Below are 12,357 nucleotides of genomic sequence, written 5' to 3'. Positions count from 1 at the left end.
ATTCTTTTTGCTTTCTGATCCAAGGAAGACAGTGAAGTGGGTTGTCTGCTTATTATTCACTCACTGTTCCCCAGCTGGTATTACAAATGGGCCACTTTTTAAAGTGACAAGGAGCATTATTCTCATTGCAGCACATTAGTGCATATATAATTCATTTCCTCTTAGAAAGCCTCAGCAGCACTACCTGCTGCTCATTTTTTCTGTGCCATAGTTTGCCTGATACTAAAGATGTGTAGGTGGTGGGAGTATCAGTGAGCTTGTGAGAACATGAATCATATTCCCAGGTGTCAACCTGGCTTGCTGATTTGTTGATTTAGCTACTTTCTTCAAGAATGGTGCCAATGTGTTTATTCCTATTTCTCTCCTGCCACCAAAAACAAACACACCGCTCTGATTGCAGAGGTTTCTTTCTTTTTACAGTGAATGATTTTTTTATGAGTAGCTACCACCTCCATTTGAGCCTAGCCATTTCCCCTTCCTACTTCTCTCTCCACACCTTCCCTCAATCTGCTTAGGAGGCTTGAAAGAATCCCTCAAAACAGATTGACAGATGTCGTCCCACTCCCACTGACTTCCTTGGTTACATCGCAACAATGGAAACTTACTTCTCCAAACGCACAAGCTGAAAACCACACAAAAACCACACAAAAGTATTTCATTATACTCTGCAGCAATATCCTCCTACAGGTATAACCACCAGCATGGATCCACTCACAAGTAATACTCTGCTGTGGTCCCCAGTATTTGCCCCAAACATGCTGTGTGGTGGTGCCGGGCCTGACCTAGTCTGCTGCAGACTTGGCCTGCCTTCCTTAGGCTTAGCAATGCAATCATTATGGAATACTCCCATGAGGATTTGTGTCTATTTTGAAAGCTTCCATCTGTCAGGGTTAAGTGCATATGATACCAAAGGCTATTGCAATGCCATCTGAGCAAAAGAAGAGCAGGGGATAGCTACCACCTGCAAACATTAAGCTATCTTAGCACATGTAATATTTGAAGCATCAGTACTTTTCTTAACTGGCATGGCTGATCATGCAACTATATTGTTAGCCAAAATAGTGTCTGCCTGACATATGCAGTGTGCAGTTTGTTGGGTTGACAGCTGGGCATTGCTGTTTTTCACATTGGCAGCCTGTGTTCCAGTCTCTGTTCATCCTTATGAGACATTTGTGGCCTTTGCCGTATCACTGGCTCCAGCCACATACAGCAAGTATACTCATTCACATTGACAGCTACATCCAGACAATTCCATGGGACCTGAATGAACATTGTCTATCTGTGTCCATAGAAAATCTCTGTATGCAATGGCATGTTTCCTTGAGCCAACCTCCCTTGCTGCATCCAACTCCTGGATTTGCTTATCTGTAAAATGGAAGCAATGGCGACCTAACTCACGGGCTACATGCAGTGTTTTTTTAAAAAACAAAAAAATGTTTAGGGGTACAGTGGTACCTTGGGTTACAGACACCTCAGGTTACAGACTCCGCTAACCCAGAAATAGTACCTTGGGTTAAGAACTTTGCTTCAGGATAAGAACAGAAATTGTGTGATGGCGGCAGCAGGAGGCCCCATTAGCTAAAGTGGTACCTCAGGTTAAGAACAGTTTCAGGTTAAGAACAGACCTCCAGAAAGAATTAAGTTCTTAACCCGAGGTACCACTGTACTCTCATTTTGACTCAAGAAAATCACCATTTTATAGTTCAAATTGGGAAAAGTAAATACAGTAAATGGACAAAAGTACTAAAAACATGCATTACCTCATATTACACAGCTGACAGCTCACAGTAACTTCCACAATGAGGCCAAACTTTAATCAGTAAAACACCACATATCAACATTCCACACTGATTCACACACTAAAAGCTCACTTCCATCAGAGACTCGGGAAACACCAGGAAAGGAAATGAAGCCATCATCAGAGGTGGTAACAACAAAACTGACCAATCAGCGTGCTAGATTGCAACTCCTGCTTCACACATTAAACGCTCACTTTCATCTGAGACTCAGGAAACACTGTGACAGGAAATGAGGCCACATCAGGGGTAACAATGGAACTGACAATTCACCATGCTAGAGAAGAAACTAATTTTTTTTTAAGTTTCTTCTCCCATTAGATTCACAAAATGTTTAGGGGTACGCGTACCCCTGCATCCCCCCAGAAAAAAGCACTGGCTACATGTAAGGATTAATAAAAGACAAGGAAATGGTTTCCCCTGCTTGTGACCTGGATACAGGAAGGACCACCTTCTCCCACATAACCCTGCTTGTATGCTGAGATTATATTTGGACGGTAACAGATGGTATGGTGGCCTTACATTAAGGTACAGGATGACCAAGGCAGCATGGAAGATGCCGACACAATTGTATGTATTTTTGTGGAAGTAACACCCGGGAGCTGACAACTTTACATAACCAAATTAGCAAGGTGAGGATAATTTATATTGAGTAGAAGCATCAGTGCAGAGTGTGGTTTGCATTGAAGTGACCCCCACCACCTCTTTTTAGTTTAGTTTGAGTCCTTGGATAAGTGTCTGTCTGGCTCACTACCCATTTACTGTGCTCGCAGTAAATGGGTTTTGGGTCTGAGTTTTGGGCTGGACACGCAGTTTTAGTTATCATGACATGACCACTTCAGTTACAGGTAGATAGCCGTGTTGGTCTGCCGTAGTCTAAACAAAACTTAAAAATGCACATGAAAGCTCATACCAATAACAAACTTAGTTGGTCTCTAAGGTGCTACTGGAAGGAATTTTTTTATTTTGTTATGACCATTTCAGGACATGCTGAACTCTCCTTGAGTCTACTCAGATGACCTTGCCTTGACAGTTTTGCTCACATGAACAGAAGGCACTCTAGGTCTTTGTGAAGAAAAAAATTAAAGTTTTGTGGCACTTTTAAAGACTAACAATTATATCGGGTCCCCCCCCCCTCCCTGAAGCTAAGAAGGCTACCTTACTGGAATATGTTCTAGGAAACAGTGGGTCTTACATGCAAAATCCACTAGATGGCACAGCTTTGTCATAGATTTGATGCAAAGTGGAATGGATTTCAGATGTGAACTGAAAGCAAACTCTCCTTATGGCTGCAGAGGTGGCTTTCGGAAACCAGACATGTGGGCATATTCTAAAAGGCATATGAGAAATGTTTCCCCATATTAGCTATGACTAATTCACAAAGGTTCCATAAAACAATGTGGAAGTGGAGGAATTGCCAGTGTTCCCTCATGCAAAGGACAATCACTTCCCATTTGTGACTTTTCATATGCCATATTACAGAATGGGGATGCATATGAAACAATACAGGGATAAACTAGTGACGAGGAAACAGTGGTCCTCTCAAACATCACTGGATACAACTTCCATCATCCATAACTGCTGGCCATGCTCACTGGGGCTGATAGGAGTTGAAGTCCAGCCACATATGGCCAAGGGCTCCCTCTCCCTGCTCTAAGAATTATAAAGGGGTTAGGGTGAGAGGGTGCAAAGAAAAGTGGAATCCCTATGAGGAGGATGAGTTGATGACGATGATGAAGTACTAGGGTGAGGTTAGAAGCAGGACCAGCCCTACCATTAGACAGACTGAGTTGGCTTCCACAGACACTTTGGGGCAGGAAACAATGTCAAGATGTTGCCAGACAGGGCCGGGTGTGCTTCATCACCTGCCCCCTTTCTAAAGCAGTCTGCTGCCTTCAAGTGTGATAGAGGATGATTCCCCATTGTTAGTGCTGAAGAAAGTTTTAACATAACATGGCAGGGGATGGGGATATCTTGCTTTTTGCCTTAGGACCAGCCCTGGTTCACTAGGAAAGTAAAAGAGAACCCCTTAGCACAAAGATGGGAAATGTTGTTAAGTCTAAGGGAAACATTCAAGGGCCGCCTGCTGGTGGGGGGCAGAGGCAGAGGCAGAAGTGGGTGGCACAATGACCACACATTTTAGCTTTGCATGGTAAGCTAGCTTGTGTTACACCCACGCCTCTTTGTCAGAATTCAAGGACATATTCTGGCCGGGCAAAAATGCCCAGGGTGTGATACAGAGCCAGTGAGGGGTGTGGCCTGGGGAGGGGTGAGGTTCCCTGCCTCTGCCTTAGCGCTTCATGTAATTTGATCAGCAGGGCATTATTATTAACCTGAAAAATCCATTTTGCAGTACAGCAGCATTCCTGACCCACCCCATTTTACCTCAAGCTGCCATATAGGGGGAAAGGACTTAATACAAATCTTACTATGCAGACTTCAAATAGGTTATCCAGGTTCTTGAGCTCTATTAGCTGGGTGTCCTCTTTTTAGGGATGTTTGAATTATTTGGAACAAGTTGCTGAGGTAAAAATTCCCCTGAATTTACACAAAGACATGCATGTGCTTGCCACAATATGGCCTAGTTGCAGCGGTGGCATCAATTTCACTATACCCTGCTTACTACAGTGAGAGAGAGAGAGAGAGAGAGAGATTCATGGTCTCATATAGGGCTACTATCATGGCTTGGCTCCTTATCTATTCGTTTCATGATTTGTATTACATTGTCATAGATAAAATGGATGGTGGAAACTGCAGGGCACTATTTTTAGGAAGGCTGCTCCAACCACTACGTAACTCTACTGAGATGTCATTCCCAACACCCGGGAGGATTCTACTGATGGAAAGTTAAATGTACTTGGTTGTCTATTCTGTTCTCTAACATGCCATTTACAAATTTTGAGTACATGCTTTCCCCCTCACACACCTCTTTGATATTTTTCAAATATCCAGGGAAAGGTTCTTCTGACATCTGAAACAAAGGTATTGATTCTCACAAGCTAAGGAAAATCAGACCGTTTGAACCAAGATGCCTCATTTCATTATTTGCAAAATTGGTGGTGCATGTATAGTGACATTTGGTAACAAAGGATGCAGACAGCCTCCCAAAATAAGTGACAGTTTTGCTGTGACTTCCTACTGGACTAGGGGTATGGCACTGAATCCATACTTCACATACTAATTCTAATTAAATTACACACACACACACACACAGAGAGAGAGAGAGAGAGAGAGAGAGAGAGAGAGACTAATCAGTGTTCAATTTTTAATACAAAAATCTAACACTAAATGGTTAAAGACTGAATGTCCATCACAGACAATCCCAGAGGGGTGCAGGGTGGGGTAAGCACCCTCTGAAGAGGAGCTTGCCCCCCCCCATTCCTGAACTCCTGTCATTAACATATGATGCCAATTTTCTTTCTTACCCACCTAGAAATATACTTTGCTCCTTCTGTGTTTCCCCTGCGCTAAATCCCCCCCATGTCATCACTTATGTCCAGTCTTAAGATTCACCTTTGTGAAGTGTGGGGCTGCTTTGGATCATTGCTCAGTCCTGGCTTTAATTACTGTCTGACCCACAGATTGTGTGTTTTGTTTCCTCATAAAGTTATTAATGACTCGTGGTTTTCTTTCCCCCCATGATAAATTAATTGGTATCTCTACCCTAGTAGCAAAGATTTCCATCTTGAGTTTATAATTGCAGTCCTTCCCTCTGTGGGTTTTTAATGTCGCCTGTTAATTACTTCCCTGTACATGGGACAGCAGAATCCATACTGGGGGTCCCCCAGTCAAGTCTCCCTCCACCAGTCATTCCTCTCCAGTCGTGCATTTGGAGATAACTAGGGTTGGTATTTTGCATGCTTTTGTGGGCTGCTCACCCAGCTAAATTCAGCCTATTCAGACTAACACAAAGCTCTCTGATCAAAAGTATCGCTCTTCAGCCATTGTGAGATATTTTTAGCATCTACAAAGGCAGAGAAGATGGAAAGCAGGCAAAGTGCAATATCTGTAATCGAATTGCTGCACTTAAAAAGGAACCGTCGAGTACTTTGTCTCAGGTTTGACCTACCATGATGATTCTCATTAATCTGGTCTGATGGAGAAGAGGGGGAGAGAAGGAGAGGGTTAGCCAGGCTGTATAAACAAGGAAGAAACACCTTTTCTTGTTTTGTTTTAAGATGCATCACACACACCAGCGCAGTCGCTGGCAATGAGGGGGCAATGAGAGGGAAACCTCCCCAAGTCAAACAAGATCTGAAGGGACCTGAGCTAAATGACTACATTGGTCGGAGCTTGAGCCTGCCCATGCAAACAAGCAGCTATCATTCTCTCCTGCTAAATTGTTGGGTTTTTTTTCAAACCTTGATGTAATGGAGGTTTATTTAAATTCTTCCCTGCGTAGGCTCCATATGGCACACTGATGTGAATGCAAACAATGGGCTCAAGTCATTACCAAGGCCTAGGTCCTACTCAGAGTAGACCCATTTAAAATTAATGGACATGGCATAACGTCAGGACTATTTTCTGACCCTGCTTACAAAGGAGATTTTGTGCCCCCAAAAATCTCAGTCATGACCTTGTTGATTTACATAATCACTGTATGCTCAGAGTTACTGTTCGTCTATCTTAATTACTGGGTCAGTTTGGATCTCTGCTCTTTTTTCTTTCCTGCAGAGATTGACTTTGGTTATTAACTTTCCATTGTGATTATGCTAAAGGAGTCACAATCTCCGTCAGCCCCTGCATTTCTCCTAGGATGACCCCGGATTACTATCGGGTTAACCAGGACTAGTGCTCATTTGAAATGCACTAGTTGAAGGGCAAATCAATTAGTTCATTAAAAAAACTCGTAGAGTTCTATTGCTGATCAGGGACTTGGGTGGTTGCAATCATCTCAGGCAGTGATGTACTGCTAGACAAATAGATCAGTGCCTTTCAATTTCCCATACCCTGGGGTGAAATCCACTGACAATGTCAGGGAACCAGCATTGCATAAATTAGTGTGCCAAACATCCATCTTCTAATTCAGTATCAAAGTATGCTTCTCACCAACTGGTCAAATGATGTTAAGTACCTCCTGCCCCTTTCAAACATCACAGTCGCCCCTGAAGCTAGTCCAAGCCTGGAGACAGACATATAATCATTTAACTTTCTTGTCTCAGAATTGGTTAAAATTTGAGTTCAAAGCCCTTCAGATGACACAGCTCTGAGCAAGGCTTCAAAAGGGGGATTGCAAACACACAGGAGCCACATGGCAGTGGTAAACAGCACAAGCCTACTCAGGAGTAAGGGGTCTGCCCCCCCTAGTTAGTAGCTTCAGGTTGCAACTTTAAAAGCAGGGATGGGGAAACCAGATATTGCTGTACTACAACTTCCAGCATGCCTTGGTGGTGGTGGTGGGGAACAGGGTTCCCCATTCATGCCTAAAAGCTTAGTGAGCAGTTAGCTTATTTTCTGAAGTCTCTGGACTTGCAGTTAAACCCAGCATTGCTGCTCATTAATGCAGGATAACCCTAAACATGAAACAAAGTCCTGGCACTGTGCTTTGGAAGGCTGTCTGTAGTGAAACAAAAAGAGGGACTCTCTTTCTCTCTCTGGGTGGGTGTGGGTGTCATAGGTGGGAGGCATATTTCTGGAGGGGCTTTCTTTCCCATGCTTTGGGAAATCTGACACACTGCTTCCACTCATCCAATGGGGCATTCAGCTGGAAAAAGCAAAAGCAAACACTCGTCCTTGACCCTTAATGCACTCCCTTCTTAAACAGTCCAGCTGCAGCATTTCTGGACCTACTGCAGCTTCTGATGGCTCCTCAATAGCAGCTAGCTGTAGAGCACATTGCAGTAATCTAAACATGGCGCCAGTCAAGTACTTGCCATTTCTCCCCTTCACTTGCCATGCCAGTCCTTTTGCCTGCTTTCTCCCTTCACTGCCTGCTTTTGGAAGCAGGACTCCTTTTTCCTGGCCACCTTCCTTGGTCTTTCTCAGTAGCCTGACACCCAGAAGTTAAGCAGACATGGAAAAAAGTGCTGGTGCAGATAACTTGAAACACTCAAGGAACAGGGCAGTGGCAGCTTATTTGTTTTACATCTGGCTTAGTATGCACAGAAGAGAGAGGCTGACTAAAAAGTGGAGTAAGAAAATCTCACCACCATGGCCACCACCGCCACTGGGGATAAGGAAAAGCAAAGCTTTTGGCAAAATGCCCACTCCCTGCGAAGCTCAAAGGTAGCCCTGGAGTGCCTGTAAACACATTTCTTTCGCTTGGCTTCACACCTCCCTGCAGGAGTTCATGCATTTTTTATCCCTACCTTTAAAAATATGGTTAGCATGTTCATTAAATGAATAAGATTATTATTAATTTTAATTTATCTTGTTTATTGAGACCAGCTGTTCATTAACATTTATTTATCTGCTTATTTTGCAGCTAAACCAATTATGTAAAATGCGCCGTGTTTCATGCCTAGGGAGGCATTGCCATTTTGAACTGCAGAGCCCATTAAAATAAAATAAAATGGTGAGGGGTTTTCATGGTATCCTGCCGCCTGCTGTCCATCTGTGACAATAGCGCAGTCACTTACGCATCACCAAAACAAAACAAAAAAGGAAGCCCCTCACCAAAAAGGAGGATAAAAGAGGGCATAGGTTTACATGGTTTCGAAATACGTTAATTTGTATGTACAGGTGCAAATTTTAAAAACGATTGCTATTATTTATATGGAAAAAAGCAATGCATCTCACTATAGTGGGGAATGCCACTTGGTCTGCTGTCCTGATCTTGAAACTAGACTCTGAGACAGTCTTTCCAACAGAGGGCTGGTCCCCCCCCCCCCAATACTGTCCTCAGAGAGCCCTTCAAACAGAGGACTGTCCTCTGCAGAGTAGGATCAGTGGCGAAGCTGCATGCTCTGGCACCGGGGGTGGAGAGCAGGTGGGGGCATGGCTGGTGCACATCCTGTGGGGCATGGCATGCACCCCATGGGAATGGCGCGCTGCCCCTGGGGGCGTGGTGTGCCACGCAGGGGTGTGGCACCCCGGTGCGGTGGGGGGGGTGCGCGGCACGTGTCCGGGGGTGGCCGCGATGGTACCCCCCTCCCCGATGGTGCCAGGGGTGGTGCACTCCCCGGCCCTGCCCCCTGTTTCTCCGCCAGTGACTAGGATGCATAGCTATTCCACTTGGGAGACTCCATGTGCAGAAGCTGAATGCATGCGGAGAAGGGAATAAGATCAAGGGTTCAAGCATATTTTACGGGGCTGTATTCAACAAAGTCATTGTCCAAGTGAAGCTTCCCATCTCTCTCCTGCATGCTCCTGCATATGCACCCTTCCATCTGCTCTGCCCCCCCCGAACACATTTGGGGGGAGGAGAGAATGCTGCATGAATGGCAGTCATTCCGCTCGCACGATAAACAGAACTGAGATTATCCATAAATTATACAGTGTGACCTTGGTTCTCAAATGGTTTAGTTGACGAACAAATCGGCTCCTGAATGCCGAAAACCCGGAAGTAAGTGTTCCAGTTTTCAAACGTTTTTCGGAAGCCAAATGTCTGAGGCTTCTGCAGCCAATTGGAAGCTGTGCCTTGGTTTTTGAACATTTTGGAAGTCGAATGGACTTCCGGAATGGATTACTTTCGAAAACCAGGGTACCACTGTACTACACAATGAATTCATTTACCTATGCCCATTTAATAAAGACAATAAAATTGCAACACACCAGTTTTCATGTACTGTCATATGAAAAACTCCACTGGTGATTCCCAGGAATGCTCTATGATGTCGTGAGGAGCCAGGGGGCCGAGCTGAACACCCTCTGAAAGTTAAGGGGGCCAGACCCCCTCAACCCCCAAGAGGTGGTGCCTATGCTAGGGATAGTTGGGAAGGGCATGGAAGGAGTGAGGATGAAGACAAGGCAGTCCAGTATCCCTTGCATAGCATCCACTGGGCCACCAGTGTGGCCTCGTCCCCTTAGTGCCAGCAAGAGATTCTTTCAGCAAGTCTTTATAGCTAGTGACTTTCAAAAGTCAAGATAGACAGAGCCAGAATGGGCTGCTTTGTGGAGGCCTCTGCACATCCAACAGCAGCTTAGAACAGAGAAGAGGATGGGTCATTGCCATAACACTACTGTCACCCTAATCTTCATAACCTTTTTCCAAATTGCTAATATTTCATTGCTGTTTATTATTTCTATAGCAATGTCACTGCACATGGCTCTTTATAGAATATAGGGCATTGGCAGGTGGGGAGAAGAGAACAAGTCCTTGACCCAATGAGCCAAGAATCTAATAAACTACTAAGTACTGCACTATGTGTTTGAAAAGAGCCGCTAGCCTCTGCCTGCAGCAAACATGATCAATACGTACTTCCTAGCCAAAGCTCTCTGGGAACCATGTGCAAAGCCTCCTTTTTCTCCATCAAGGCCTTTGCATGTGCAGACTCCATGTGCATGTTGGATCACCTGAGAGATGGGGTTGTTTTTATTAATTAAAAAAAAAAAGGAATCAAATTAAGACACGATTAGGCAGACTTCTGTGCATCGATCACACATCCTTGCCTGGTTGCTGGTACATAGCGGAATGCAGTCAACCTAATGAGCTCCCATCTGCACAATGGCAATGCTGGGAGCACACGTAGGATTTTAATCCTCGCCACTTTCTCACTCAAACTGGGAAATATCGCCCTGCATGTGGGAGGATCTTTGCCATATCTTTTCATGCAGCATTTCTCTGGAACAGCCATCCATTATTCAAAACGAGTGTGGCATTATCTAAACTCCCCCTAAAGGGAAATAACCTTGCCAGCTCATTCCTTGAAAACCATGGATATTATTTACTATTTCAGTTGTCAGAAATGGTCTAATAGACTGGAATTTAAATGAAACTCACTTTAGGGGAGGAAAAGTCCATTTTGAAAGCAAAATGCCTTTCAAGAGGATCAAGTAGTCGGATTTGCCAGGGGTCATAAATTCAGAGCTTCATCCCCTCACTTAGGCTGGCAGGTCCCTTCTCAGCAATTTACATACTACAGCTTATCAAATCAGTTCCAAACTTCTTCAGACGAGACACTCCAATGTGAACTTGCTGGGATCAAAAGAGCATAAACCAGCCCACTTACATCCATTAAAATTTCGTCCATCAGGTGTCAATGGGAGCTCCAATGGGCACGTTGGCCATGATTTAACAGACTGGTGTCAGAACTGTATCTGCCGTTCCATGTTAGGGAGGGGAATGCAAATGTAATAACTAGGAGGAAATCTGTTGGGTTTTATCCAACAAAATCATTGTGGGAAAAGTGGAACAACATCTGTGAACACAATGGAACTCCCCCTCCCAATGCCTCTCAAATCTGTTATGGGGTACAGAGCAGATTTGGGAGTGGGGGAAGGTGCCATTGCTCTCATATTTTGCAGATGTCTTTCTTTGTGTGGAGGGATTTAGCTGGATACCCACAATCTGTGATGAGTGATGTAATGTGGTAGGTAACTACTAGTGCCTTATTTTGCCCCACCCCCACATGCCCAAGGACACTGTCCTGCCACCATCCTTCAACTCAAATTGCACATTGTGACATTATCATCTTAAAAAGGGGCACATTTCAAGCCATTCAAAGCAACTCCACCTCTCTCTTCCCTTGTTTATTTATTCAGAAAGGCAAATAAACACAAATGAGCTCTGACCATCTGAGAGAGCACAGCCTCACCAAGATAATTTTCACCCTGTCTCACTGCCACACTCAAGGAAGCCAAGTCATTCAAGCAGCCCTTACAACTGAACATCTGGAAACATAGGTAGGCTGTGCCTGCAAGCACCTTTGGCTCTGGAATTTGCTCTCTGTCCTCCTTGATTTGTTGCCACCCGAAGAGAATGAGAGATCTATCTGCCCATGCAAGCTTTTACCCCAGGGAGGAGGTTATAGGCTAGGCACATAATTTACTCTGAGAGATGCGAGTCTCTAACCGTTAACGTTGGCCAGTGAGTTATGTGCATTAGCCTTCAAATGCCCCTAGGGAGTGACGTGACAGGTGCATATTTCACTTGCAAAATAAATATATCATATTATTTCAAATTAAAATACTCTCTGCCTTTCAGCAATTATAGCATCTGGCCTGTCATGCCCATTTCTCTCCCCCCCTCCCTCCACGTTAGTTGCCGACTACTCTTCTTAGAGCACGGCATGCACATCCTCTATTAACTGTTTGCATGCACCATACTGCTCAGTGCATCCCAAGTTCTTGACAGTTGCAAAGCATTTGCGATAGAATGAAAATTCTGGTCAATCTGGAAATTCTATAAAGACTGGGAAAGTTTTGGGTGGGGGACTGAATCACTGGGCAGCAGCGCCAATACTGGTAGCCTTAGAACAGACCTGAAAATAGAACATTCAGTGGGCCTTTGTCATGTATTTGAACTTCAAGAAGTAGCCACAGCGGGGCTAACACCTCAGTTATGATAGATTATGGGTACTGAAAACAAGTGGTAAAGGTGTATTTAAGGCAACCATCATATACAGACATTAAAAAGGTAAAGGGCCCCTGACAGTTAAGTACAGTCACGAACGACTCTGGG

The sequence above is a fragment of the Podarcis vaucheri genome (assembly GCF_965113315.1).
Source record: "Podarcis vaucheri genome assembly, chromosome: 2".
Taxonomy (NCBI): Eukaryota; Metazoa; Chordata; class Lepidosauria; order Squamata; family Lacertidae; genus Podarcis; species Podarcis vaucheri.
This window is presented reverse-complemented; position numbering follows the sequence as displayed.